Source organism: Phyllobates terribilis, unplaced genomic scaffold (genome assembly GCF_046119375.1).
Source record: "Phyllobates terribilis strain yellow unplaced genomic scaffold, ASM4611937v1 Scaffold_1__5_contigs__length_1240528914, whole genome shotgun sequence".
Lineage (NCBI taxonomy): Eukaryota > Metazoa > Chordata > Amphibia > Anura > Dendrobatidae > Phyllobates > Phyllobates terribilis.
The window spans coordinates 585610694-585626491 of record NW_027362761.1 but is presented as its reverse complement, the minus strand read 5'-3'; the positions used below and the strand labels follow the sequence as shown (position 1 = coordinate 585626491).

Sequence of the window (15798 nt, the reverse complement as noted above, 5' to 3'; positions counted from 1 at the left end):
CACCTCCACACCCGGGGCAGGGGAGCGTGGTGGTGCATAGAAGGGAATTCATGCACCACCCATGCCAAGCACGCCGTCATCAGCTGCCATTCTCAGAGAGGTCGGTGGTAGGTATAGGTATTGTGGTGCAGAGAGCTGGCGGCTCCCTGCACCTCAATACTTTTAAATTGAATGTGCGTCTGAGAATGCACATTCAGCTGAAGAAAGCTCTGGTGTCGGTGGACCCCCTTTCCTACCTGGATCGGATTGAGAATATTACGCCCCTGGTCTCGGGAGCTCTCGTGCCCTGTTGTCATCAGGGGCCGCATGCAGCCAGTAGCTCAGGTGTTTGAGACCCCTGGATTAGACCCTCCAGTTTCCTACATCTGATACTGTATATCTGTGTGTTTTCATTTTTATTTAGCAATATGTAGAATTTCATTATAGTTCAGATTTCCAACAAAACTCTACAAAACAATTTGCAAATCTTGCACGTAAATGAGGTTTCCACAACCCCAAACACTCGCAATGGAAATTTTTTAAAATGCAAAGGATTTCACCAGACAACAATGCACACACAACGCACAACACATAAGAGAGAAAATAAACACAATGATACATGAACAACAAACACAGTTCCACCGTCCTCCCTCAGGGTCTGTCCTTGAGCCAGAGGGAAACTTTCAAGCTCCATTAGTTTTTCTTCCTTTGTGCAGTGTGAGCGTCAGGATGACATCTTCACCTCCGCAGGTAACAACCTATAGACTGACATCACTGACAGCGAAAGTATTCACTGCATTAAACCACCTAAACTGCACATTTATGTAAATGCTCCTCTCCCGGCTGTCACGACTCGCGGGGTAATAGAGCGTGTGTCACATTGTGCTGTCAGCGATGAGGATGAGCGCAGATTGCGTTACTCTTATTGTATTGATCCTTCCATCTGCAGAATCAGCCCTAAGTTTTAACCTGTAAGATAAAAGGGTATGAGGGGGCTCCACATATTCACACGTGAGGAACGGACACTTATATGTTGTGTATCTTTTATAGTATGTAACTGAACAGGATAAACAATACAAATATCACAATTTATTACACAAATCTCATGGATCTGATGAGGCTGGTGTACTTACTGTGAAAATCCATGTCAGATTGACTGTATAACCCTAATATTAATATTAACATTTTACATGTGTTGAGATAAAGAATGAGAGAGCTCGTTAGTCCAAGAGTATACAGTCTGACTAACCCAGCCTGATTGTCAGCTATTCAATATTCTCTAACCTGTTCATCTTATCTGCAGCTTGTTCTGAGCGGTGTGAGATCTCAACAGCAGCAAAGAGTGGACACACTGAAGAGCTGTGAATCAGACTACTTAGAAGATTCAGCATAAAACAGAATGGAGGGACACTGAGGATTGCCAGTTGGGCTAGGTGAGTAGAGATTTAGCAGCAGCAGTGAGAAGGGACACTGAGAAGCTGTCAATCAGACTACATAAGAGAAGATCCAGCAAAAAACAAGGGGGAGGGACACTGAAAAGCTGTCAATTAGGCTAGATGAATAGAGATTTTGCAGCAGCAGGGAGAAGGGACACTGAGAAGCTGTCAATCAGAATACATAAGAGAAGATCCAGCAAAAAACAGGGAGGGGGACACTGAGGAGCAGTCAATTGGACTACATAAGAGAAGATACAGCAAAAAACTGGGAAGGGGACATTGAGGAGCTGTTAATTGGTCAATTGGGCTAAATCCAGCAAAAAACGGAGGAGGGACACTGAAGAGCTGGCAATTGGGCTTGATGAATAGAGATTTAGCAGCAGTAGGGAGGAGGGACACTGAGAAGCTGTTAATCAGACTACATAGGAGAAGATCCAGCAAAAAACAGGGAGGGGAGACACTAAAGAGCAGTCAATTGGACAACATAAGAGAAGATTTAGAAAAAAACTGGGAAGGGGGACACTGAGGAGCTGTCAATTGGGCTAGATGAATAGAGATTTAGCAGCAGCAGGGAGGAGGGACACTGAGAAACTGTCAATCAGACTGCATAGGAGAAAATCCAGCAAAAAAACAGGTAGGAGGGACACTGAAGAGCTGTCAATCCGGCTAGATGTGTGAATAAGTCAGGCTAGGTGGGCTGAGATTCAGCAAAAGTAGTGAGGAGCTACACTATTAATCAGTCTAGATGGGTGGATAGTAAGCACACCAGCTGCATCAGGTCTCAGAGGTTTATATAATAATGTACGCAGTCTACAATGGAAAAGCTGGTTACAGATCTGCTTTGGGCTACCTCAGCGTCAGGTGGGTCCCTTATGGATCTGCGGATTGAAAAGAATAAAAGAAGCATCAGCCACTTTACTCTTGAAATTGGTGGAGGTTGCGGGCAATATTACTGACATATCTACCAATATCTACGCCAATCCCTTTAGGTAGATTTCAAATGTTGTAGTAAACCCTACACACTCGTACAATGCTTTTTGCGGTTGTGACCTACAACACCCATCATTTCTGGTGGTGTAACAGCTGGAGAGCCTATGTAGGACATCCTCCTGCCCTTTGCACAAAGCCCTGACTGTCTGAGACCTGTCAGCAGGTATTCAGCGCCTGTCACTCTGAGATGAATGGAATTGTCACAGGTGAGAAATTACATCTAAAAAGGCACATTTAACATCAAAAGTGAGCAAGGAAGCTTTACGTATGGCCGTGTCAATCATGTTTACTGATGTATCCTATGAAATGGATCCCAGGACCTGACACACATAAATATGGGACTAAAGGGCAAAATCACTGGTCCATTAACGTTTGGAGGCCTCATTAGTGTTAAGTTTCTCCCATAGTTTCTCATATTTGTACCACTTACTGGTACAATGAATCGCAGGTCACAGATGAGGGGAGTTATGCCAGGTTATATCTGAATTTGGACATAAAATGAATGAAGGTTTAATAATGAGAATTTTTGACCTCTTTGAGTTTTGGATCCCTCTTTGTTAGAAAGATGCCCACAAAAATGTTATCATTGGTTTCCCTGCAGCTCAGGATAAAATATCCCATTACATTTTTAAATTGACCAAAAGTAAACGTTAAAAAGCTATTCTTTAGAAAAGATCCAACTAGTCTGTATGATTAGAGTGTAGCAGACTGCAGAAGAGAGTAGTGAAGAGAAGTCGAGAGAAAATTGGTGTAGTAGATTGAAGGAGTAGTAGGGGAATAGTGTAGTAAATAGCAGTAGAGAAGAGTCAGGCTATGTTCACACACGTTGGTTTTTTCAGCGCATTTTACTGCAGATTTTTATGCAACTTTTCAGCTGCTTTTTGCAGTACCAGCAAAGTTATGAGAAACCAGAATTCTCTGTTCACACATCTTGTTTTTTTTTTTTTTTCGCTGCGTATTTTGTGCCTTGGTTGGGTTTTTTGGAAAATAGAGCATGTCACTTCTTTCAGTGTTTTTTTTAGCATTTTTTCACCCATAGGAAGTAATGGGTGGTGAAAAAAAACGCTGAAAAAAAACAAAAAAACGCAGGAAAATTTTTTTCAGCATTTTTGATGCCAAAATAGAATGGGGTTATTTTTTTCACAGAATTTTATGTACATGCATAAATAGAGACAGAAGGACAGTGAAAAAAAAACTGAAAACACGCAGCAAAACCAGCGTTTTTGATGCAGCTGATTTCCTGCCAGAAATCAGTTTGGCTGAAAATTTATGATGTAAAAAAAACACAACATGTGGAAACATAGCCTAAAGTAGAGAATAGTGTAATAGTAGAGAGCAGAGTTGTGTTGAAGAGTATAGTAGAGTGTACTCGATAGTATTAGAGTGTGGAAGTGGATAGCAGTAGAGTGCAATAGATGGCAGTAGACTGTAGTATATAGCAATAGAGTGAAGTAGATGGTAGTAGAGTGTAGAAGAATGCAGCAGAGTGTAGTAGAATGCAGTGGAATGTAGTAGAGGGCAGTAGAGTGTAGTAGATGTCAGTAGAGTGTAGTAGATGTCAGTAGAGTGTAGTAGATGTCAGTAGAGTGTAGTAGAGGGAAATAGAGTGTAGTAGAGGGCAGTAGAGTGTAGTAGAGGGTAGAGTGTAGTAGATGTCAGTAGGGTGTAGTAGATGGCAGTAGAGTGTAGTAGAGGGCAGTAGAGTGTAGTAGATGTGAGTAGAGGGCAGTAGAGTGTAGTAAAGGGCAGTAGAGTGTCGTAGAGGGCAGTAGAGTGTAGTAGAGGGCAGTAGATTGTAGTGGAGGGCAGTAGATTGTAGTAGAGGGCAGTAGAGTGTAGTAGATGTTAGCAGAGTGTAGTAGATGGCAGTAGAGTGTACTACATGGCATTAGAGCATAGTCGATGGCAGTAGAGTATAGTAGATGGCAGTAGAGTGTAGTAGAATGCAGTAGAGTGTAGTAGAATGCATTAGCGTGTCGTAGACTGCAGTAGAGTGTACTACAAGGCAGTAGAGTATAGTAGAGGGCAGTAGAGTGTAGTAGATGACAGTAGAGAGTAGTAGATGTCAGTAGAGTGTAGTAGATGGCAGTAAAGTGTAGTAGAGGGCAGTAGAGTGTAGTAGATGGCAGTAGAGTGTAGTAGATGGCAGTAGAGTGTAGTAGAGGGCAGTAGAGTATAGTAGAGGGCAGTAGAGTGTAGTAGATGTCAGTAGAGAGTAGTAGATGTCAGTAGAGTGTAGTAGATGTCAGTAGATTGTAGTAGAGTGTAGTAGAGGGCAGTAAAGTGTAGTAGATGGCAGTAGAGTGTAGTAGATGGCAGTAGAGTGTAGTAGAGTATAGTAGAGGGCAGTAGAGTGTAGTAGAGGGAAGTAGAGTTTAGTATAGGGCAATAGAGTGTACTAGATGCCTGTAGCGTGTAGTAAAAAGCAGTATATTGTAGTAGAGGGCAGAAGAGTGTAGTAGATGTCAGTAGAGTGTAGTAGATGTCAGTAGATTGTAGTATATGTCAGTAGAGTGTAGTAGAAGGCAGTAGAGTATAGTTGAGGGCAGTACAGTGTAGTAGATAGCAATAGAGTGTAGTAGATGACAGTAGAGTGTAGTAGAGGGCAGTAGAGTGTAGTAGATGTCTAGACTACTACTGCAACCCCCCCAACCTACTGTCTCCTCCCCATTCCCGTTGAATGTAAGCCCGCAAGGGCAGGGTCCTCTTCCCTCCGTACCAGTCTATCATTGTTAGTTTGTTTACTGTAGTGATATTCTTATTTTGTATGTAATCCCTTATGTACAGCGCTATGGCATCAATGGCGCTATATAAATTAATAATAATAATAATAATAATAATAATAATAGAGGGTAGTAGAGTGTAGTAGATGGCAGTAGAGTGTAGTAGATGTCAGTAGAGTTTAGTAGATGTCAGTAGAGTGTAGTAAAGGGCAGTAGAGTGTAGTAGAGGGCAGTAGAGTTTTGTAGAGGGCAGTAGAGTTTTTTAGAGGACGGTAGAGTGTAGTAAACGGCAGTAAAGTGTAGTAGAGGGCAGCAGAATGTAGTAGATGTCAGTAGAGTGTAGTAGATGTCAGTAGAGTGTAGTAGAGGGCAGTAGAGTGTAGCAGATATCAGTAGAGTGTAGTAGATGTCAGTAGAGTGTAGTAGAGGGCAGTAGAGTTTTGTAGAGGGCAGTAGAGTTTTTTAGAGGACGGTAGAGTGTAGTAAACGGCAGTAAAGTGTAGTAGAGGGCAGTAGAATGTAGTAGATGTCAGTAGAGTGTAGTAGATGTCAGTAGAGTGTAGTAGAGGGCAGTAGAGTGTAGCAGATATCAGTAGAGTGTAGTAGATGTCAGTAGAGTGTAGCAGATGTCATAAGAGTAGATGTCAGTAGAGGGCAGTAGAGTGTAGAAGAGGGTAGTAGAATATAGTAGAGGGCAGTATAGTAGAGGGCAGTAGAGTTTTGTAGAGGGCGGTAGAGTGTAGTAGATGTCAGTAGAGTGTAGTAGAGGGCAGTAGAGTGTAGTAGAGGGCAAGAGGGCAGTAGAGTGTAGTAGAGGGCAGTAGAGTGTAATAGAGGGCAGTAGAATATAGTAGATGTCAGAAGAGTGTAGTAGATGTCAGTAGAGTGTAGTAGATGGCAGTAGAGTGTAGTAGAGGGCAGTAGAGTGTAGTAGATGTCAGTAGAGTATAATAGAGGACAGTAGAGTGTAGTAAAATATAGTAGATGGCAGTAGAGTGTAGTAGAGGGCAGTAGAATGTAGTAGAGGGCAGTAGAGTGCAGTAGATGTTAGTAGAGTGTAGTAGAGGGCAGTAGAATATAGTAGATGGCAGTAGAGTGTAGTAGAGGGCAGTAGAGTGTAGTAGAGGGCAGTAGAGTGCAGTAGATGTCAGTAGAGTGTAGTAGAGGGCAGTAGAGTGTAGTAGAGGGCAGTAGAGTGTAGTAGATGTCAGTAGAGTGTAGTAGAGGGCAGTAGAGTGTAATAGAGGACAGTAGAATATAGTAGATGGCAGTAGAGTGCAGTAGATGTCAGTAGAGTGTAGTAGAGTGTAGTAGATGGCAGTAGAGTGCAGTCGATGGCAGTAGAGTGTAGTAGAGGGCAGTGGAGTGCAGTAGATGTCAGTAGAGTGTAGTAGAGGGCAGTAGAGCGTAGTAGATGTCAGTAGAGTGTAGTAGATGTCAGTAGAGTGTAGTAGAGGGCAGTAGAGTGTAATAGAGGGCAGTAGATTATAGTAGATGGCAGTAGAGTGTAGTAGAGGGCAGTAGAGTATAGTAGATGTCAGTAAAGTGTAGTAGAGGGCAGAAGAGTGTAATAGAGGGCAGTAGAATATAGAAGATGGCAGTAGAGTGTAGTAGATGTCAGTAGAGTGTAGTAGAGGGCAGTAGAGTGTAGTAGAGGGCAGTAGAGTGTAGTAGAGGGTAGTAGAGTGTAGTAGAGGGCAGTAGAGTGCAGTAGATGGCAGTAGAGTGTAGTAGAGGGCAGTAGAGTGCAGAAGAGTGTAGTAGATGGCAGTAGAGTGTAGTAAATGGCAGTAGAGTGTAGTAGATGGCAGTAGAGTGTAGTAGAGGGCAGTAGAGTGCAGTAGATGTCAGTAGAGTGTAGTAGAGGGCAGTAGATGGCAGTAGAGTGCAGTAGATGGCAGTAGAGTGTAGTAGAGGGCAGTAGAGTGTAGTAGAGTGCAGTAGAGTGCAGTAGATGGCAGTAGAGTGTAGTAGAGGGCAGTAGAGTGTAGTAGAGTGCAGTAGATGGCAGTAGAGTGTACAGTCATGGCCAAAAGTATTGAGAATGAGACAAATAGTAATTTTTCCAAAGTTTACTGCTTCATTTTTTGTAATGGCAATTTGCATATACTCCTGAATGTCAAAGAGTGATCAGCTTAACAGCAATTACTGTACTTGCAAAGTCAATATTTGCCCAGAAAATGAACTTTAACCCCCAAAACACATTTCAACATCATTGCAGTCCTGCCTTAAAAGGAGCAGCTAACATCGTTTTAGTGATTGATCCATTAACACAGGTGTGGGTGTTGATGAGGACAGGGCTGGCGATCAATCAGTCATGATTAAGTAAGAATGACATCACTGGACACTTTAAAAGGAGGCTGGTTCTTGGTATCATTGTTTCTCTTCAGTTAACCATGGTTATCTCTAAAGAAACATGTGCAGCCATCATTGCACTGCACAAAAATGGCCTAACAGGGAAGAGTATCGCAGCTACAAAGATTGCACCTCAGTCAACAATCTATCGCATCATCAAGAACTTCAAGGAGAGAGCTTCCATTGTTGTCAAAAAGGCTCCAGGGCGTCCAAGAAAGACCAGCAAGCGCCAGGACCGTATCTTAAAACTGTTTCAGCTGCGGGATCGGACTACCAGCAGTGCCGAGCTTGCTCAGGAATGGCAACAGGCTGGTGTGAGTGCTTCTGCACGCACTGTGAGGCGGAGACTCTTTGAGCAAGGGCTGGTTTCAAGGAGGGCAGCAAAGAAGCCACTTCTCTCCAGAAAAAACATCAGGGACCGACTGATATTCTGCAAAAGGTACAGGGAGTGGACTGCTGAGGACTGGGGCAAAGTCATTTTCTCTGATGAATCCCCTTTTCGATTGTTTGGGACATCTGGAAAACAGCTTATTCGGAGAAGAAGAGGTGAGCGCTACCACCAGTCTTGTCTCATGCCAACTGTAAAGCATCCTGAAACCATTCATGTGTGGGGTTGCTTCTCAGCCAAGGGAATCGGCTCACTCACAGTCTTGCCTAAAAACACAACCATGAATAAAGAATGGTACCAGAATGTCCTCCAAGAGCAACTTCTCCCAACCATCCAAGAGCAGTTTGGCGCCCAACAATGCCTTTTCCAGCATGATGGAGCACCTTGCCATAAAGCAAAGGTGATAACTAAATGGCTCATGGAACAAAACATAGAGATTTTGGGTCCATGGCCTGGAAACTCCCCAGATCTTCCCATTGAGAACTTGTGGTCAATCATCAAGACACGGGTGGACAAACAAAAACCAACAAATTCTGGCAAAATGCAAGCATTGATTATGCAAGAATGGACTGCTATCAGTAAGGATTTGGTCCAAAAGTTGATTGAGAGCATGCCAGGGAGAATTACAGAGGTCTTGAAGAAGAAGGGGCAACACTGCAAATATTGACTTGCTGCATTAACTCATTCAAACTTTTGGCCATGACTGTAGTAGAGGGCAGTAGAGTGTAGTAGAGGACAGTAGACTGTAGTAGAGGGCAGTAGAGTGTAGTAGAGGGCAGTAGAGTATAGTAGAGTGCAGTAAAGTGCAGTAGATGGCAGTAGAGTGTAGTAGAGGGCAGCAGAGTGCAGTAGATGGCAGTAGAGTGTAGTAGAGGGCAGTAGAGTGCAGTAGAGTGTAGTAGGGGGCAGTAGAGTGTAGTAGAGGGCAGTAGAGTGTAGTAGAGTGCAGGAGAGTGCAATAGATGGCAGTAGAGTGCAGTAGAGGGCAGTAGAGTGTAGAAGAGGGCAGTAGATGGCAGTAGAGTGTAATAGAGTGCAGTAGATGGTAGTAGAGTGCAGTAGAGTGTAGTAGAGTGTAGTAGATGGCAGTAGAGTGTAGTAGAGGGCAGTAGAGTGTAGTAGAGTGCAGTAGAGTGTAGTAGAGTGCAGTAGAGTGTAGTAGATGGCAGTAGAGTGTAGTAGAGGGCAGTAACGTGCAGTAGATGGCAGTAGAGTGTAGTAGAGAGCAGTAGAGTGTAGTAGAGTGCAGCAGATGGCAGTAGAGTGCAGTAGATGGCAGTAGAGTGTAGTAGAGTGCAGTAGATGGCAGTAGAGTGTAGTAGAGGGCAGTAGAGTGTAGTAGAGGGCAGTAGAGTGTAGTAGATGGCAGTAGAGTGTAGTAGAGGGCAGTAGAGTACAGTAGAGGGCAGTAGAGTGTCGTAGATGGTAGTAGTGTGTACTAGAGGGCAGTAGAGTGCAATACATGGCAGTAGAGTATAGTAGAGGGCAGTAGAGTGTAGTAGAGTGCAATAGATGGCAGTAGAGTGTAGTAGAGGGCAGTAGAGTGTAGTAGAGGGCAATAGAGTGTAGTAGAGGGCAGGAGAGTGCAATAGATGGCAGTAGAGGGCAGTAGAGTGTAGTAGAGTGCAGTAGATGGCAGTAGAGTGTAGTAGAGTGCAGTAGATGGTAGTAGAGTGTAGTAGAGTGCAGTAGAGTGTAGTAGATGGCAGTAGAGTGTAGTAGAGGGCAGTAGAGTGTAGTAGAGTGCAGTAGAGTGTAGTAGATGGCAGTAGAGTAGTAGAGGGCAGTAACGTGCAGTAGATGGCAGTAGAGTGTAGTAGAGGGCAGTAGAGTGTAGTAGAGTGCAGCAGATGGCAGTAGAGTGTAGTAGAGGGCAGTAGAGTGCAGTAGATGGCAGTAGAGTGTAGTAGAGTGCAGTAGATGGCAGTAGAGTGTAGTAGAGGGCAGTAGAATGTAGTAGAGTGCAGTAGAGTGTAGTAGATGGCAGTAGAGTGTAGTAGAGGGCAGTAGAGTGTAGTAGAGTGCAGTAGAGTGTAGTAGATGGCAGTAGAGTAGTAGAGGGCAGTAACGTGCAGTAGATGGCAGTAGAGTGTAGTAGAGGGCAGTAGAGTGTAGTAGAGTGCAGCAGATGGCAGTAGAGTGTAGTAGAGGGCAGTAGAGTGCAGTAGATGGCAGTAGAGTGTAGTAGAGTGCAGTAGATGGCAGTAGAGTGTAGTAGAGGGCAGTAGAATGTAGTAGAGTGCAGTAGAGTGTAGTAGATGGCAGTAGAGTGTAGTAGATGGCAGTAGAGTGTAGTAGATGGCAGTAGAGTGTAGTAGATGGCAGTAGAGTGTAGTAGAGGGCAGTAGAGTATAGTAGATGGCAGTAGAGTGTAGTAGATGGTAGTAGTGTGTACTAGAGGGCAGTAGAGTGCAATACATGGCAGTACAGTGTAGTAGAGGGCAGTAGAGTGTAGTAGAGGGCAGTAGAGTGCAGTAGAGTGTAGAAGAGGGCAGGAGAGTGTAGTAGAGTGTAGAAGATGGCAATAGAGTGTAGTAGAGAGCAGTAGAGTGCAGTAGATGGCAGTAGAGTGTAGTAGAGTGCCGTAGAGGGCAGTAGAGTGTAGTCTAGGGCAGTAGAGTGTAGTCGATGGCAGTAGAGTGTAGTAGAGGGCAGTAGAGTGCAGTAGAGTGTAGTAGATGGCAGTAGAGTGTAGTAGAGGGCAGTAGAGTGCAGTAGATGGTAGTAGAGGGCAGTAGAGTGTAGTAGAGTGCAGCAGATGGCAGTAGAGTGTAGTAGAGGGCAGTAGAGTGCAGTAGATGGCAGTAGAGTGTAGTAGAGGGCAGTAGAGTGCAGTAGAGGGCAGTAGAGTGTAGTAGAGCGCAGTAGAGTGTAGTAGAGGGCAGTAGAGTGTAGTAGAGGGCAGTAGAGTATAGTAGATGGCAGTAGAGTGTAGTAGATGGCAGTAGAGTGCAGTAGATGGCAGTAGAGTGTAGTAGAGGGCAGTAGAGTGTAGTAGATGGCAGTAGAGTGTAGTAGATGGCAGTAGATTGTAGTAGAAGGCAGTAGAGTATAGTAGATGGCAGTAGAGTGTAGTAGATGGCAGTATAGTGTAGTAGAGGGCAGTAGAGTGTAGTAGAGGGCAGTAGAGTGTAGTAGATGGCAGTAGAGTGTAGTAGAGGGCAGTAGAGTGTAGTAGAGGGCAGTAGAGTGTAGTAGAGTGCAGCAGATGGCAGTAGAGTGTAGTAGAGAGCAGTAGAGGGCAGTAGAGTGTAGTAGATGGCAGTAGAGTGTAGCAGATGGCAGTAGAGTGTAGTAGAGGGCAGTAGAGTGTAGTAGATGTCAGTAGAGTGTAGTAGAGGGCAGTAGAGTGCAGTAGATGTTAGAGTGTAGTAGAGGGCAGTAGAATATAGTAGATGGCAGTAGAGTGTAGTAGAGGGCAGTAGAGTGTAGTAGAGGGCAGTAGAGTGCAGTAGATGTCAGTAGAGTGTAGTAGAGGGCAGTAGAGTGTAGTAGAGGGCAGTAGAGTGTAGTAGATGTCAGTAGAGTGTAGTAGAGGGCAGTAGAGTGTAATAGAGGACAGTAGAATATAGTAGATGGCAGTAGAGTGCAGTAGATGTCAGTAGAGTGTAGTAGATGGCAGTAGAGTGCAGCAGATGGCAGTAGAGTGTAGTAGAGAGCAGTAGAGTGCAGCAGATGGCAGTAGAGTGTAGTAGAGAGCAGTAGAGTGCAGCAGATGGCAGTAGAGTGTAGTAGAGTGCAGTAGATGGCAGTAGAGTGTAGTAGAGAGCAGCAGATGGCAGTAGAGTGTAGTAGAGAGCAGTAGAGTGTAGTAGAGTGTAGTAGAGGGCAGTAGAGTGTAGTAGAGTGCAGTAGAGTGTAGTAGAGGGCAGTAGATGGCAGTAGAGTGTAGTAGAGGGCAGTAGAGTGTAGTAGAGGGCAGTAGAGTGCAGCAGATGGCAGTAGAGTGTAGTAGAGAGCAGTAGAGTGCAGCAGATGGCAGTAGAGTGTAGTAGAGAGCAGTAGAGTGCAGTAGATGGGAGTAGAGTGCAGTAGTGCTAAATTGAGAGCAGTAGAGTGTAATGGAGCATGGCAGGAATAGTTGATTTCGATCTTGATCTGTAGTAACCACTTATCCACTGAAGGATAATGAAGGATTTCAAATAAAATGGAAATCAATGGCTTCATGACTGAGACAATTGCAATTACTGCTCCTGGTAAAGAATAAAGATCTGCCTCCCGTGAAGTGCGAGGAATACGTAACATCAGGAATACGCCGTAGTCGATGGGTCTGACTGGAATCTGGACTCCACAGAGAGACATGTTAGGTAGCGGCCAGACCGACCTCATGACTGGAATCACATATCTACCCAGATGTACTACAAGTGTAATGTAACCTGTGCAGCGGCTATAGGGCACATCACATGCCACCACTGCGGAGGGCACCACTGGCCCTGATGGCCGGGGCACATGGAGCTTCTGATTCCACAGCTCTGCTACATCTATTGTTTTCTGCATCCTCAGTGGACTGGAGGGCGCTTGTTGGCCTGAGGAATTTTGTTTGGGGAGTGAAAGGTGCAGAGGTGTATAAACAAGATGACAGATTTGTAGAAGTATAGGGGAGCTGCAAATAAACAGATCTTGATGAAATATGTCTCCTGCATTCCAGCAGCTATTACTTTATGTCATCAGCCAATGCTTTATAGCAGCCATCTAATTTGCTGAATGTTCATCAGTGTTGTCGCTGCTCCAATGCACAAGATGTAAAGCAAATCTGTACAACACCTACTAATCATAGCCATGACTGATGAAGCAGAGCCGAGCTTGTACGTAACCTGCAGGGTGATGCAGTAGACTCTTATGTAAAACCACAGATCATGTCAGAATATCTGTCAGAATATCAGTGCGAAAAAAATATTTTCCAATCACTTTTTGCTGGTTAGACGTGTAGCAAATCTGATGTCATTGTGGTTACACAACGTGACGGCCATGGGTTTACCTAAAATCTCCATCTACCTGTCGATACAATCATGATCGAAAGTCTTGAGATTGACACATGGTTTACGCATTTTGCGACTTTTGTGTTTTTCGCTCTTTTAGTCGGATGTTTCTCTGGTTACTTACGACAATTAGAAACATTTCATAACTTTTTACACTTTTATTGACAAATCCATGAAGTTTCTGTGATGCCTCTATATTCCCAGCGCTGCCCCTTATTCTCCAGACTTCTGCCTCTTATTCTCCAGACTTCTGCCCCTTATTCTCCAGACTTCTGCCCCTTATTCTCCAGACTTCTGCCTCTTATTCTCCAGACTTCTGCCCCTTATTCTCCAGACTTCTGCCTCTTATTCTCCAGACTTCTGCCCCTTATTCTCCAGACTTCTGCCCCTTATTCTCCAGGCTTCTGCCCCTTATTCTCCAGGCTTCTGCCCCTTATTCTCCAAACTTCTGCCCCTTATTCTCCAAACTTCTGCCCCTTTATTCTCCAGACTTCTGCCCCTTATTCTCCAGACTTCTGCCCCTTATTCTCCAGGCTTCTGCCCCTTATTCTCCAGGACTTCTGCCTCTTATTCTCCAGACTTCTGCCCCTTATTCTCCAGGACTTCTGCCTCTTATTCTCCAGACTTCTGCCCCTTATTCTCCAGGCTTCTGCCCCTTATTCTCCAAACTTCTGCCCCTTATTCTCCAAACTTCTGCCCCTTTATTCTCCAGACTTCTGCCCCTTATTCTCCAGACTTCTGCCCCTTTATTCTCCAGGACTTCTGCCCCTTATTCTCCAGACTTCTGCCCCTTTTTTTCCAAACTTCTGCCCCTTATTCTCCAGGCTTCTGCCCCTTATTCTCCAGGCTTCTGCCGCTTATTCTCCAGACTTCTGCCCCTTATTCTCCAAACTTCTGCCCCTTATTCTCCAGACTTCTGCCCCTTATTCTCCAGACTTCTGCCCCTTATTCTCCAGACTTCTGCCCCTTATTCTCCAAACTTCTGCCCCTTATTCTCCAGACTTCTGCCCCTTATTCTCCAGACTTCTGCCCCTTATTCTCCATACTTCTGCCCCTTATTCTCCAGACTTCTGCCCCTTATTCTCCAAACTTCTGCCCCTTATTCTCCAGACTTCTGCCCCTTATTCTCCAGACTTCTGCCCCTTATTCTCCAGACTTCTGCCCCTTATTCTCCAGACTTCTGCCCCTTATTCTCCATACTTCTGCCCCTTATTCTCCAGACTTCTGCCCCTTACTCTCCAGACTCCTGCCCCTTATTCTCCATACTCCTGCCCCTTATTCTCCAGGACTTCTGCCCCTTATTCTCCAGACTCCTGCCCCTTATTCTCCAGACTTCTTCCCCTTGTTCTCCGCACTCCTGCCCCTTGTTCTCCGCACTTCTGCCCCTTATTCTCCAGACTTCTGCCCCTTATTCTCCAGACTCCTGCCCCTTATTCTCCAGGACTTCTGCCCCTTTATTCTCCAGGACTTCTGCCCCTTATTCTCCAGACTTCTGCCCCTTATTCTCCAGGACTTCTGCCCCTTTATTCTCCAGGACTTCTGCCCCTTGTTCTCCGCACTCCTGCCCCTTGTTCTCCGCACTTCTGCCCCTTATTCTCCAGACTTCTGCCCTTCCCCCGGCAGCTGGATATCGGCTTCTGGGCAGATTCTGACTGATGGCCGCCCGTTCTTGTCTCATCAGAGTTATTACAATTTCTGGGTTTTGTCGCTTTTTGAGGATTGACCACAGGTTCTCAATGGGATGAGATCTGGGTCGTTTCTGGCCGAGGACCCAAAATGTCAATGTTTTGTTCCCCGGGCCACTTAGTTATCACTTTTGCCCTGTGACCTGGTCTGATGGGGGAAAATCATCATCACCACATTGTCCTGGATGATGGGAGAAGTTGCTCTTGGAGGAGGTTCTTTTATTCATGGCCGTGCTCTTAGATAAATTGTGAGTGACCCCCTCCATGGATGAGAAGCCCCCACACATGACTGGTCCCTGGAAGCTTTACTGCTGGCAGACACAGGACTCAAGGCAGACACAGGACTCATGGCAGCGAGTTGAAAGTCCGTGTTGCCCAGCGACAGCCCCAAAACATCACTACTCTAGAGGAGATCTGCATGGAGGAATGGGCCAACATACCAGCAACAGTGTGTGCCAACCTTGTAAATACTTACAGAAAACATTTGACCTGTGTCATTGCCAACAAAGGATATATAACAAAGTATTGAGATGAACTTTTGTAATTGACCAAATACTTATTTTCCACCAAAATGTGAAAAAAAAATTCTTCCAAATCAGACAATGTGATTTTCAGGATTTGTTTTCTCATTTTGTCTCTCATAGTTGAGGTCGACCTATGATGTCAATTACAGGCCGACCTCATCTTTGTAAGTGGGAGAACTGGCACAATTGGTGGCCGACTAAATACTTTTTTTCTCCACTGTATGTCGGAACCAAATTTTATTATAACAGTTTGCAACAAATTCCTTCTTTTTTGCACCTAAATGAAAAGTTTTCTCCTTCGTCCTATAAAGTTGGAGTTTTCTTTACAGATATTTTTACACAGATTTAAGACTTGCACAAGTGTATTCCACTGTCTGGATGGTGTTGATGACAAGGCAGGAGAAGGTTCCTCAGAACAGAATCTTGCCTGAAAAATTCATTTTTTTATACTATTATAAAGATTTTTATTACAAAATCAGGTAGTTTGAGGCTATGTTCATGCACATTTTCCTTTTTTCGTGTGGCATTCGTTGATTTTTTTTTGCACCAAATTGTTCAAAAAGGCAGGGTAATGAATTCTGCGCCAAATCAAAACTGATTTTTACCCGATTCAGTACTAAATTTGCCTTTTTATTCCTAACTTTAGGTGTTTCTCACCTCTTTTTCATTTGCACCTTTTTTACATTTATATCCTTTAATTTCTTTATTTTAACTCCTTTACGACCTATGACGTATCTGA

General features: G+C 44.4%; 1 long non-coding RNA gene across 1 annotated transcript in view; it reads left to right on the top strand.

Moving 5' to 3' along the window:
• The first annotated feature begins 639 nt into the window (after positions 1-639).
• LOC141169440 (uncharacterized) overlaps positions 640-15798 on the top strand; it is a 31669-nt gene continuing 16510 nt past the window's right edge. Inside the window, exons 1-2 of the long non-coding RNA XR_012252295.1 lie at positions 640-729; positions 1283-1412. This is a non-coding gene — a long non-coding RNA (uncharacterized lncRNA). The remainder of the gene's footprint in view (positions 730-1282; positions 1413-15798) is intronic.